The sequence below is a fragment of the Lissotriton helveticus genome, chromosome 1_1, assembly GCF_964261635.1.
Source record: "Lissotriton helveticus chromosome 1_1, aLisHel1.1, whole genome shotgun sequence".
Lineage (NCBI taxonomy): Eukaryota > Metazoa > Chordata > Amphibia > Caudata > Salamandridae > Lissotriton > Lissotriton helveticus.
This window is the reverse complement of record NC_136057.1, coordinates 1,661,511,171-1,661,524,071: the sequence shown is the minus strand read 5'-3', so window position 1 is coordinate 1,661,524,071 and position 12,901 is coordinate 1,661,511,171.

Genomic DNA, 12,901 nt, shown 5'->3' with positions numbered 1-12,901 from the left:
GGGAGTGTGTTCCAGATTGATGGACCCTGATGGGCAAAAGATCTTCCTCCCATCCTAGCTAGCTTGAATCTAGGTACACATAATTTTTCCGCTGATATGGATCGTAGATTTCTTTTTGGAATGTAGGGAAGGGCTAATGCCTGAAGGTATTTGGGCGCGGTCCCTGCTTTGATTTTAAACATATAGTTTAAGGCTTTAAACCTGATACGATTTTCCACCCTCAACCAGTGCAGCTCACGCAGGTAGGGTGACACGCTGTTGTTCTTAGGTATAAAACAAAGGAGTCGGGCAGCCGCATTCTGTACAAGCTGCAGCCTCTTTGTTACTGCCTTATTTGCACCCAGATACAGGATGTTCCCGTAGTCGAGCCGAGATGTAATTAAGGCGTTGACCACCGTTTTCTGCATGGGGACAGGCAGCATCCAAAGGATCTTCCTGAGCCACTTCATGATTGTAAAGCAGAGGCCCACTACTTTGTTGACCTGTTGCTTCATAGACAAGGAATTGTCCAGAATTACTCCCAAATTCCTTGCATGAGTCACTGGTATAGGAAGATTGCCCATCTGGGCAGGCCAGTGTGATGTACTCCACAGCTCTGGCTGCTTGCCCAGGAGGAGAATCTCCGTCTTGTCTCCATTTAATTTCAACTGGTTAGTTGTCATCCAGTTGAAGATGTTCAAAAGGCCCTCTTAAAGGAGAGACGAAGATGATATCTGGGGTTCAGACAAAGAGAAGACAATCTGAGAATCGTCTGCATACGACATGAAGGTAAGTCCCGCTTTTTCCACAAGGTCTGCTAAGGGTTTGAGATAGAGATTAAAGAAAAGCGGGCTAAGGATGGAACCTTGTGGTACTCCATGGGGGGAATTGAAATGTCCAGAGCATGCAGCAGTCGAAGCTATTTGGTATGTCCGTTGGCTCAAAAAGGATCTAATCCATTGCAGAGCAGGTCCACCGATTCCATTTTTTTCCAGCAAGGTAAGTAACTTTTTGTGCAACACAGTGTCAAAGGCTGCGCTTAAGTGAAGTAGAACAAGCGCAACCGTCTGACCATCGTCGAGAAGTTTCCTAATAATTTCAGAGATACCCAATAGGGCAGTTTCCGTGGAGAAACCTACTCGAAAACCTGACTGGGTGGGGTGAAGAAGGGCATATTCCTCTGAGAAACGAGATAAGGCTGAATGCACATGTCTTTCCAGACATTTGGAAAAGGCTGGGAGGAGTGAAATAGGCCTATAATTGGCCAATATGTCTGGATCTGCTGTAGGTTTTTTCAGGAGTGGAGTCACTATGGCATGTTTCCATACGGTGGGTACTGTGGAAAGCTCTAGAGATGAGTTTAAAGTGTCTGCAATAATTTCAAGGGCGGGTGCGTCCAGTAACTTAATTATGTTAATGGGAATAGGATCCTGTGGAGAGCCAGATTTAATCGTTTTCATAATGGAAATAAGGGTATCAGTTGTAATAGGTGGCCATTTTTGGAGGGTCTGGTTTACGGTCGGAGTAGACTCCCACTCTTCCTTAGAGGCAGTGTCTGGGTTGTTCCCATCTATCTCAGTGATTAGTTTTTCAATTTTATCAGAGAAAAATTGGGCTAAGTCCTGACACTGTTTCTCGTTCAGAGGACGCGATGGGGCAGTAGTTTGCGCTCCAGCGAGATCTTTAACTGTGTTAAACAGTATTTTAGCTTTATTTGCAGCTCCCGTAATGGTGTTAGCTACATATGTGGAATGTGCTTTTTTGCATGCAGTGTGGTAAAGATTTCTAGCTGTATGATATCTGGTTTTTTTTTTATCCGGATCGAAATCTTTTCGCCACCCTCTTTCAAGTGCCTTGCATTTTTTTTTTTCTTCCTTAAGTGAGTCATTAAACCATGGGGCCGGAGGACGATGAATATTCCTCTTGGTATTAGGGGTGGGTAAACAGGACTCAGCCGCATTTGTAAGCCATTGTTGAGTGGCCATCGCAATACTATCCATAGTTTGGTTTTTGTTAGGTGGGTGCATGCTAAGTTCTGCATTAAGTTTGGAGATGTCTAGGGATTTGCTTACTTCGTTGAACTGTGGAGAAGTTCGGCTATTGGCTATGGTGGTGATGGTGTTGTTACCACCATTGCCAAACCTGTGATCCACCCACATTTAAATCGGGCTGTGTTGATGGGGAGGGAACTCCTTTACTGTTGCGATGGAATTCTCTCTCCCCCAACATATAAATTGCCCTCTAAGTTTTAAAGCTAAATCTCGAAACTGAACAATCCACTCTAAATTAGTACCTGGCTAATTATTCACTCCTATAAAAATAAATGAATTGGCTGAAAGCCCTCGGCACAAGCTGACAAATTATGGAAATGTGTCTCTGCTAAGAGAAAGTTTACAAACCGATGTGGTTGTGAACACTGTGCCCTGTGCACTGGGCTGGTCTAGAGCCCTCTCAGTTTAACAAAATTTCAGAGTATGACAAACTGCGAAAAACAACTCTTTAAATGCAAGTGTTGTATTGAAGTTACATATTTTTGACCATGATTAAGCAAACACAATCAAGTATAAACAAATATTCATAATCCTCAAATGTGCATCATGCCAATTGTAACATAAAACAGTGTGGTCATTGCTTCATGAACAACACAAACAATCATATACAAATGTTTAAAAGAATGCCCGATGCATTTCAGGACCGAAGCGTCCCTTCGTCAGGGAAAACCTATAGACAGAAAAATTCAATATTACTATGTTATTTTGTGTTACAAGGTAATTCTCACAGACAACATGTAGGGGTCATCACTTTCTATTAGGAATTCAAAGAATACAAAGTAAACACCTCAGTTCCTAAGTAACTCAAAGAAAACGGAGTTCTATGTGGTTTGCAACTCACCCTTGTGAATTTGATAATAACAACGAAAAACGAGTGTGCACTGAAAGTGAGAACATGCTTTGCCAAGTGCAGAAAAGAAACTAGAATAGACCAAAACGGGCGCCGCAGGTGGCCGTAATACACGGGGAAGACATACCTGTTTGCATGGACGTAATTACAAAAAACAAGCCTGATGAAAGAAAATACAGAACGCTGAAGCCAGAAAGACGGACAATAAGCAGGGGGGCTGTAAAAAACAACCAAAATTCGGCTCACCTCTATGAGGGAATAAAGGTCCTGTGAATGTGCAGTGCTTCTTAGAGGAAAATAAGCTGGATGTGAACTGAAAGTAAATGGCAGAGCATAAAGAAAAGATATAAGCACGATCGCTTGGGCTGGAGTTCTGCTCATAGTTGTATCTTTATCAGAAGCTACATTTTCCTCTGAAGATGACCTGGTTTTTCGATGTTCAAATCTCCTCCTTAAGTAAATTTCAGCCCAAGTGTAAACTTCGTTAAGCGTATAGTCAATCGTGTCCCTCTTGTATTTGCGGAGTTTCCCTTCCTGTAGTTCTTTCTCGTATTTGTCAAGTTTTTGGTTCAATACTTCTAGTTGGAGTTTCCAGGCATTTGTTTCCATGCGAATCTCAAGTTCACTTTTGAGGGTGTAAATCTCCTCTTCTAAATCCCTAATGGTTTTGGATAACTCTTAGATGATAATGTCGCAGGGTTTCTGTTCTCACACAGAACTGTGCACAGAGGAGTGGAACCTCGGCAAATTAGGGTGTCCCAAAACTTACCTTAGCAACCAACTCACCCCTTACCGAGCTAGCTACAGTGTCTCATTGGACATATCTGAACTCCCAATGTTTAGACAAACCAGAACATGAACTTACAGTACCTCAGGGTACGTGGAACTCATGAACACTCTTTCGTTATATTATCATTACAAACCAGAACATGGAGTAAAGAAGACACATGTGCATTTGAAATGTTTATTTACTAATGCCGTTTTCTCAGGCGCAGTATCTTAGATAATACAAGTATACTTATTATCAGTATCAAAATTATCAGCATAGTTACTAAGACATAAAAAGCGAATGGTGACAGCATGTTAACATGCTGTAATGAATAAGAGTTAACAACACTTATATCTCACCCTCCCTAACACATATATTATATTATTAGCTAAGAAGGTCTCTTTGGGTTGTTTTAGGGCGGGCCCATACCTTAGTGTCCTAGCATGAAGGAATCACATCAGCATACACCAGCTCTCTCTGCATGTGCACCGCATCAAGTCTTTTAACAATTCTCGTGCAAAGCAATATCAATCCCGCCTCAAGCCCAAGTTGGCAAAGGCTGCACTTGTGTTATGACTATGAAGGCGTGGAGATCAGACCTCATAACCATTCCATATCGTGTTGCTCCTGAAACTTCAGCACTCTCCGTGCAGACATGGTTTATTAAACAAAGCTGATATCAGAGCAATAACATATTATTCTCACATACACCACGGCAAACCACTAGGTTGAAAGCTAAGTCAACAATTTAGGGTCGTGTGCAGAAGTTGCAAGAAAGGAAAAATGGCGTTTAAACCTCAAATGTACCTATGCTAACTTAACACGATATAAGGATATATAGGAGCTATATAACACCCCCCCATGATCCGAGAACGGACTAAATAAGATAACAGAAGTGCCATCACATGAGAGCAGAATCCAACAATAAACGAGCATGAATAAAAATTCAATTATAAAAACTAATGCTAAAAAATAGCCCAAAGGTATAATGTGGCTCAAGCCAATAGGCAAGCAAAAATAAAATGTCTTGACCAAAAGTCAATAAAATCAAGGAAATGCTATTAATCAGCACGTCAATTCGAGGCAGTGTTTATGATAAGACTGTATATGAAAAGTAAGCTGCAACAGCCTCCAGGAGGAAGTCACTGTCCTCATCCGAAAACAGTTCAGCCATCCAATTTAAAAGATGAAAGGAACATACGTGATCTCCCAGCACCGGATCCTCTATAACCATCAGAGGACAGCTCGGTGGGTTTTCAAGAAAACTTCGTTCCAAGAAATTTTGCGCTGCCGACAATACATCCCAGGGACCCATTAGTCCATGCGCCACCGCCAAGGCCATAATCCTCTCGTCAGAACAAACCAACTCGTGAGCAATGATAGGACTCATCAGCTGATTAAAATCGACGTCAGAAGAAATCGGTCCGCAGAGACACAAATCAATGGCCCAAAGGAAATCACAGGTCAGGCAACGAAATACAGGCTGGACACAGGTGAAATAGGAGAACCGAAAAGATAATCCAAACGCCGTGCTTAGAGTCGCCAACGGCAGTGTGCCATAATAATCAAGCATGCGGTTGCGAAACCGCGTCAGTAGCAGTTGCGCGTGGTCTTGCACAGGAAGGGCATCCATATTTAAAAAGGCAGAAAACCACCAAAGCGCCAGCCGCTAATGCAAGAAAAAACGGGAACCCTCCAAATAAGGATGAAAAAATAGAATGGAAGAAGGCAGGGATGACTCCAAAAATCTTCTCAAAGGAAGTCACGAGACCACTGCTAACAACTTTAAAAAAATGTGCTAGGCCCGTTGTGGAGGATGCGTTAAAGATAGAACGAACCATGGCTCCGAAATGCAAAGGCAAATCAGTATTTAAAAGAGCCTGAACCTCCGTACGGGTGTTAGCAATGTGAAGCACGAAAGTTTCACGGGCTGAGCTCAAGGCCACCTCTTTCTGGGACAAAAGAGCTCTTATTCTAGCCATGCCGCTGAATTCTGCTCCCAAGGTCGGTATCTGTGGCCAAATGGAAGACTCCCTATGTTCACGTGTGGGAGGATAAAGAACATTTCTGCAGCAAATAACTCGCTCACTTACTGTTACTATGAAAGCTATACCTTTAATTAACCCACAACAGTTTTCATTATTGAGCATCAAATAACTACCATTTTCTAACAATTTAAACGTGGGGATGACAGCAGGAACTGGCGTGCCCTGTAAAACGCAAGCCATATTCGGTCGGTCCTTGTTACATGAACCGTGTAACTGTATGTGTCTGCACATTAAAGAATGATCTGGCGTCTCAGTACACTCCTCCCCTGTTAGATAAACCTCCTGTTCATCCTTGAAACATCTGTATGTGTATGGGAGTGACCAGACCTCATGAAGAAAACCGCTACCTAAGGGTTCAAAACGACCTATTGGCACATATTTCATACAATTTGAAAACTTATATAAAGCAAAAGGCAGTGTTATTAAACCGTGGATAAGCCAAGTAGCAGCAGTGGCTTCTGCCACAGAAAAAGGTAAAGATTCCAACCTTTCAATATGTAACATAGAAAAGGAAGCATCACGCATTGAAAGCAAGCGTTGTTTGTCAGTCAAATTAAACGGTGCAAATAAAGAGGAAACGTTCATGTATCCCCAGGGAACTTTACCCATTTTCAGAGTCTGAAGTGTCCATGCAAACTGCATGATTGACCGTAATTGATTTTGACCATGGTATGATACTGACACTTCATCATGCACAATATCAACAACAGACGACACAATATTATCCAATGTGTAAATTCTAGAGGAAAGCACGTTAATGCTATTGTCAACGACTGCAAGCACTTTCTCAAGATTCGCCTGATCAATAGCCCTAAGGCGTGTAGCAGCCTCAATCTGTGACAGTTTCCAAATTTCATTGTAAACCCCATATAACCACCTTTTCGACCTGCCACTAGCTGGGCCTCTAATGAAATCATTTAAATCCACGTCTGCATTCAGTTTGGAAAGGTGATACTTAACCGCAGGTAAAGTTGAATGTTTCAGCCAAACTTGACACAACTTGCCCACAGAGTAAGAGGTGACAGTATGACTCAAATCAAACCGGGGATCAGATCTAACAGTCTTAAAACAGTCAGTTATATCTAAAAATCTTTTTTGGCAAGAATCAGCACTACGGTGCCAAAGCAGCCAACCCTTAGGATTCATACTGGAAATGTTAAAGGAGGAATTAAGAAGCAGAGCCTGTATATTTTTAATGGACAATTGAGTAAAATTATTCCAATCCTCATATTCCTCCAACTCCGGGAAAGACGGGGTGTTTAACCTTTTAGATGTAGCCAATCCAAAGCATGTGGTCTGGGAAATGGTTTCATTTAAAAACAACATATGATTCGAGATGAGACATGCACGGTGCAAAGCCTCAGTGCCTCGTACCTGCCAGGCCCTTGAACCCCAAACCGATTTAAGGTCTATTGTTTCCTTCCATAACTCATAGCCCCCAGTAACTAATTGATCTAGGAAGGCCTTCGAATACAACAATTTTGTATCGGTAAGTCTAACCTTGGACAGTGGCTGTTTGTGAAATTTAAAATAAAAGGACTCGGGATTGGACTGATTAAAGTCAGTGAAATAAGTATACTTTTTAAGAAACGTTTCTGAACTCCCTTGCGTAGGTGCTGGGCAATGTTCCCACTGAGTAAAATTAACAGCATCCCTTCGGGAAGATGTCTTGTGTAAGAAGTGATTGCCATAATGTTGGTAACAGAACAATTCACCATAATTAGCAGATTCTAAATATAAATCCTCAGCATCAAAAGCAGCATAGTATTTCAAATCAGAAAACAAACTTTCCACAGCATTAACATCCCAATCATCAGAACGAATGTTTTGTTTCACCACATCCCCCATATTCACTCTAAGTACATTAGGAACATTAACGACTTCCGTTGGGCCATGAATTTGAAACCGAACTGCATCCCACGCGATTCCATCCAGAACAGGCCATGCTGTGATGTTAACCAAAGTCAAGTCTCTTTTTAATCTGTGTGTAGAATGTGAAGAGGAAAGTGGGGCCAAAGTTCCATTTAAATGAGTAATGCAAGTTCTCTCCTCGACATAGTGTCCATTCATAATTCGAAAAAAATAAAACACAAAACCAATTGACATAAAAAGGTAAACTGAAAAAAGGACCAGCCAAATGTATGTCCAAGGAGGTATCAAAAAATGTTTTTTAAACAGGCTAGCATAAACTGCAATTTGAGAGGGTTTTTTCGAGGCAAGGGAAGCAGAGTCAAATGAAAATCTGGATTCCGTGGCTAAACGAGCTTGCAGGTCAGGCATGGACAAATCAGTGGGGTATGTATAGTCCAACTCATCAACGTTAGTTCCGGGTAAATTATTTAATAATGGACTGGAAACAGCAGGTAATTCGATGGCCACTCCAGGTTCAATATTAGAAGCAGTGGGCATAACTGAATTTCTCACAATGGAAGGACAGGAAACAGCCGGTGTCATGCTAAGAAGAATCGGCCACTCTGTGTATCTTGACATTGTCAATTGAAATAAACCTGTTTTCCTTATGACCAGGAAGTGGTGGTAAAATGACTGTTCTTGTGCCCTTCACTCCAAGGACGGGAACCGGAGCTCGATAGGAAGGACCAAATTCTTTCTTGTTATCGATCTTCTCTCGAACCAGTTCGCCAACTTGGGGTAACCAGCCAGCTACCGGGATCTGCAACGCATCATCCGACGTGGAGGGCAAATGTTCCTTTGCAAGACTGTCTCTGGTCTTTTGTAGATTCTGTAAAACATTGCAATGTTCATCTGCGTCAAAGCAAGTGGCGCGAACCACCAAGTCTAGACCGTCAAGGTCAGGGACGTACATCTTGATGCCAAAGAGCATCTCGTATGGGGTCCGCCCACCCAGAGACCTTCTAGGGAGATTATTAAGAGCACGCTGCACGCCATAGAGGTGAGCCAGCCAGTTTCTGCCAGTGCCTATAACTCGGGCTGTCAAAGATTGCTTTAAATCACGGTTCATTCGCTCAACTACACTATTACCCTCAGGTCTGTAGGGAGACGAAAACTTGGCTTGGACCCCCAACGAAGTCATGGCATCCTTATACGCCTTAGAGGCGAAAGCCGGACCCTGATCCGAATGGAAGGTACCACAGGCAAAAATCCCTATAAAGATACGCAAATCTCTAATGACAGTCCGTGAATCAGCGCTGCGATGTGGCCATACCCACACAAAGCGTGTGCATGAGTCAACTGCTACTAAGATGTACTTATACGCAGTATCAGATGAAAAAGGACCGCAGTGATCTAAATAAACACAGCCTAGCGGTTTATTAGAAATGTACAACTGAGTCTGTGGCGGACGCGTAGCAGTTGAAGGTTTAATCTGCTGACATATGTCACAAAGAAGGACATAATCACGCGTCTGTTTGTACAGTCCCCGCCACCAGAAACGTTGTTGTAATTGCGTTACAGTGGCCGAGACGCCCGCATGCGCAGACGCCACACCTTCATGAGCCGCTGTAATCAAGTCTGCTCTGCGATCAGAGTTGGGAATCAGCCGTTCCCCAACATCAGGAATAGTCACAAAAGGAACCTTTTCGGGACTTAAGTGGTATTTATACTTCGAAGGGAATCCCGCAGGATGTTTACTTCCCTTCTCAGAGGCAGCAATCGCTGCCAAGATGTCGCTATCAATCTTGGTTTTAGACCTAGTAACCGCTGCAACTAAGTATGTAGATACTGCTGATTTCGCTGCTTCATCAGCAAGCGAGTTGCCAACAGCGTGAACTCCTACGCGCTGATGACCGAGAGTATGAATAACAAAAACGAGTGGCAACTTAGCCTTAAGCTCTGCCACTCGAACCCAGATCATTTTATGTTTTATTGTGCTACCCTTTGAATCATGAAAATCATTTTGAATCCAAAAGAACAAGTTTTCATTGTAAGACTGGACACAGTAGTAAGAATCACTTACAATCAGAGTAGTAACACTTGGATCCGCGTACTCTAACGCTAGTAATAGAGCACGAAGCTCTGCCAATTGTGCGGTGCAATCGCCCAGGGGCATCGTGTGCACCTCCCTGGAAATGAACTCATCATTCAACATAGCACCGACCACAATGGCGCATGCGGAAACGTAGGCATGTTTAGAGCCATGCGCAACCTGCGCCGACCCATCAATGTAAATGATGCAATGGAAGTCCTCCAAAGGTCGCATAGCCAGAGGAGCAGGATGAACGAATTCATACTGCAAGTACTCTTGCGACCGTAAGGAGGCGTCAAAAATAAACATGACATCCGTGGATGACAATGACGCAGCCCACTGAATCCACCGAGGGTGCAAAGCTTTTGAATTTGGTACACTGGCTTTCGTGACTGCCTCCAAATGAGGACAGGGTGTTACCACTAGCATGCGTTTCCCCTGAGACAGTGCTCGTTCCTTAAGAATTGCCATCTGTACAGCAGTTAAAACCTTTTCCACTGTGGGAAACCGCAACTCAGCCGAAGTGTACAAGTGTGACTTGTAAGCAATAGGTACTGTGTCACCTTCATTAAAAGTGAGGTATGTGAAACCCACCGTCCCAGGAATTATTCTTATTACCAGGTTGGTGTGGTTATCACGAGTCAGTAAATATTTAGAAGCGAGCAGATCAGCCTGCAAGGATTGCAAAATGGCTGAATGCTCAGGCAGCCAGCATGATTTTGAGAAAGTTGGTTGTATCAAAGCATACAAAGGCTTGATACGCTGGGCATATTCCGGAATGTAAGTTCTGCCGAAATTCAAAAAGCCCAGTAACGATTGTAATTTTTTCAGTGTTGTAGGAGCGCGCAATTGTGCGCACTTCTCTAAGAAGTGAGGAGCCAAACCTCTACCTTCATTGTTGAGCTCATAGCCCAAAAACAACACTGTGTGTTCAGCAATGTGCGATTTTGCAAAGTTAAATTTGTAACCCATGTCAGCGAAGTTGCAAATAACAGAATTTACACGACACAGATGCTCCCAAATATCGTCGTCTGTGAGATATATGTCATCCACATACGAAAAAGCATCAGGGTCGAGTGCCTCCAGAATAGAGACAATGCGAGCGGTAAATATACCAGGACTATTCTTATAGCCCATTGGAAGACGCCGGAATTGCTTTTGGACTCCAGCGCTCGTAAAACTGGTCCATTGGGAGCTAAAGCTGTCCAATCTGTGGGCATAAAAACCATTGGATATGTCAAGCGTTGTCTTGAAACGCTTACGCACGAGACTATCCACTAGGGCAGAGCCGTGGGTATTCTGTACAGCACAGTTACGGCAATGCGAGTTTAAATGCCGGTAATCCAAAACCAAACGATATGATCCGTCAGGTTTGTTCACAGTAAAAAGGGGATTATTCATCGGTGACACACACGTTTCAATAACTCCCTGATATTCCAATTGTTCAAGGATTTCCGCGACGGAAGATTTAGCTTCACGCCGAATGGGATATTGAGGTTGAGGCTGCGGCTGAGACCGCAACGGAATTTCGTGGCAAGGCGACAATCTATCCCAACCACATTGGTTACGGTACAGAGCCGGCGCGAGAGCCCGAGCCCACTCTTCTGCAAAATGCTGCGCATGCTCTTTCGAGACAGTGTTCGCGAAACTGGGTAGGATCACCTCCTCCCCTCGCGGCGCCGCGAGCACAAAAGGTGGGGGCCAGTCATCCTCCGAAAGTAAAATATCATATGTAGAAGACAGATTCTCCCAAAATACACCTTTAACGGTACGCTGTATGTCACCTTCAATTAACAGGACAATTTCATATAGTCTTTCAGGGGGAGCAAGTCTCGTATCCGCTGTTTCTATCACAACGTAGACATCAGTCGCTGTCACCCTCAGTAGTGGACGCAGCGCCTCTCTGACTATGGTTATCTCCGCCGCGCTGTCCAGCAAGGTCAGAGACCACGTCAGATTCCGAAGCCGCGTTCTCACTATCTGTGGCATATCGATGCGCTGTTAAGGCTGCGACCTTCTTTTTCGCAAACTGCGGTCTCTTAGGCGTAGAATCCTCCTGCTTCCAAGCGCCCTCTGTCTGGCGGGGCTGGCCACGTCCCTGTTGGCCACCACGTCCCCGTCCGCCTCCTCCTCCACCGGTCTTCTGGGCCGATGAGTCCTGTAAGGAACGAGGAGAGCGTTGATCAGAAACCTGAAATCGATCAGGTGATTTAATCATCGCGCGATCGCGCAAATCATAAACTTTCTCAGACGGCGCAGGGACTTGTGTTGCAGGATAAGATTCCTGCGTTTGCTGCTGTTGCTTCCCCTGTTTCTGTTTCTGAGGCCAATTTTGCTTTTTGGACTTCGGTTGTACATCTGCCGCAGCAGATTGCACTTGTGGGTGTTTTTTATCCTTAACCGCGAAGTACTTTAAACCTTTACTTGTGCGACCGATAGTTTTGTAAGCGGCCACCACAATCTTCGCTAACTGGCGGGGCTTTTCGGCATCGGGTAACGCTGCCAATGCATTAAAAACCTGGAAGTTCACTGCATCTCCCTTGATGTTGGAGAGTATGAGATCACTCACAATCTCAAAAGAACCACACAGGCGCATACCCAATTCAACCGCTGCCTCAGGACCGTGATCATCCTGAACACGTTTTATGATCGTAGGCAGTACAGCCATAGATGGGGTGCCGAAGCACCTCGCATAAACAGCCGCAAAAGTCTTACCCCAGCTTTCACAGTCAACGAGTTCGGGAGTGATATCCTTAGGTAAAGTAATCGTCAACATTCTATGTTTGTCAGCAGGAGAAGAATTGGGAAACACGGCCTCCAGTTGGTCAAATTTCTCGGCCAGCCAAAAAGGAAAATCATCTTTATTATCAGGGCGTTGACCAAAAACAGAATTTACCATAACTGGATTAAGCCGTAAACCACCACGTTCCGTTTGAGCGGCCGGACCCCCCGGGGGACCACCCGGGAGATGACGACCAATGTATTGCACTAGTGCACGAATCACGGAAATAGACACAACATGTAACCTTCGAATTTCCTGAAGGGTACAAGCACCGTGATTCGGGTGCGGGGTAAAACCACCCAACGCAGGCCAGTTAGTACCTGGAATCGAGAGTGGACCTAACCTCGCAGCGGACAAAGAGTGGGGGAGGGCGCCATCAAACCAAACGCGATGCTGCCAATGATCAATAGGTATTTCCAGTGCCCTGTACGGTGTATATTCAGCCGGGACAGCTGAGGCGGTGTAGGAGTGGAACAACC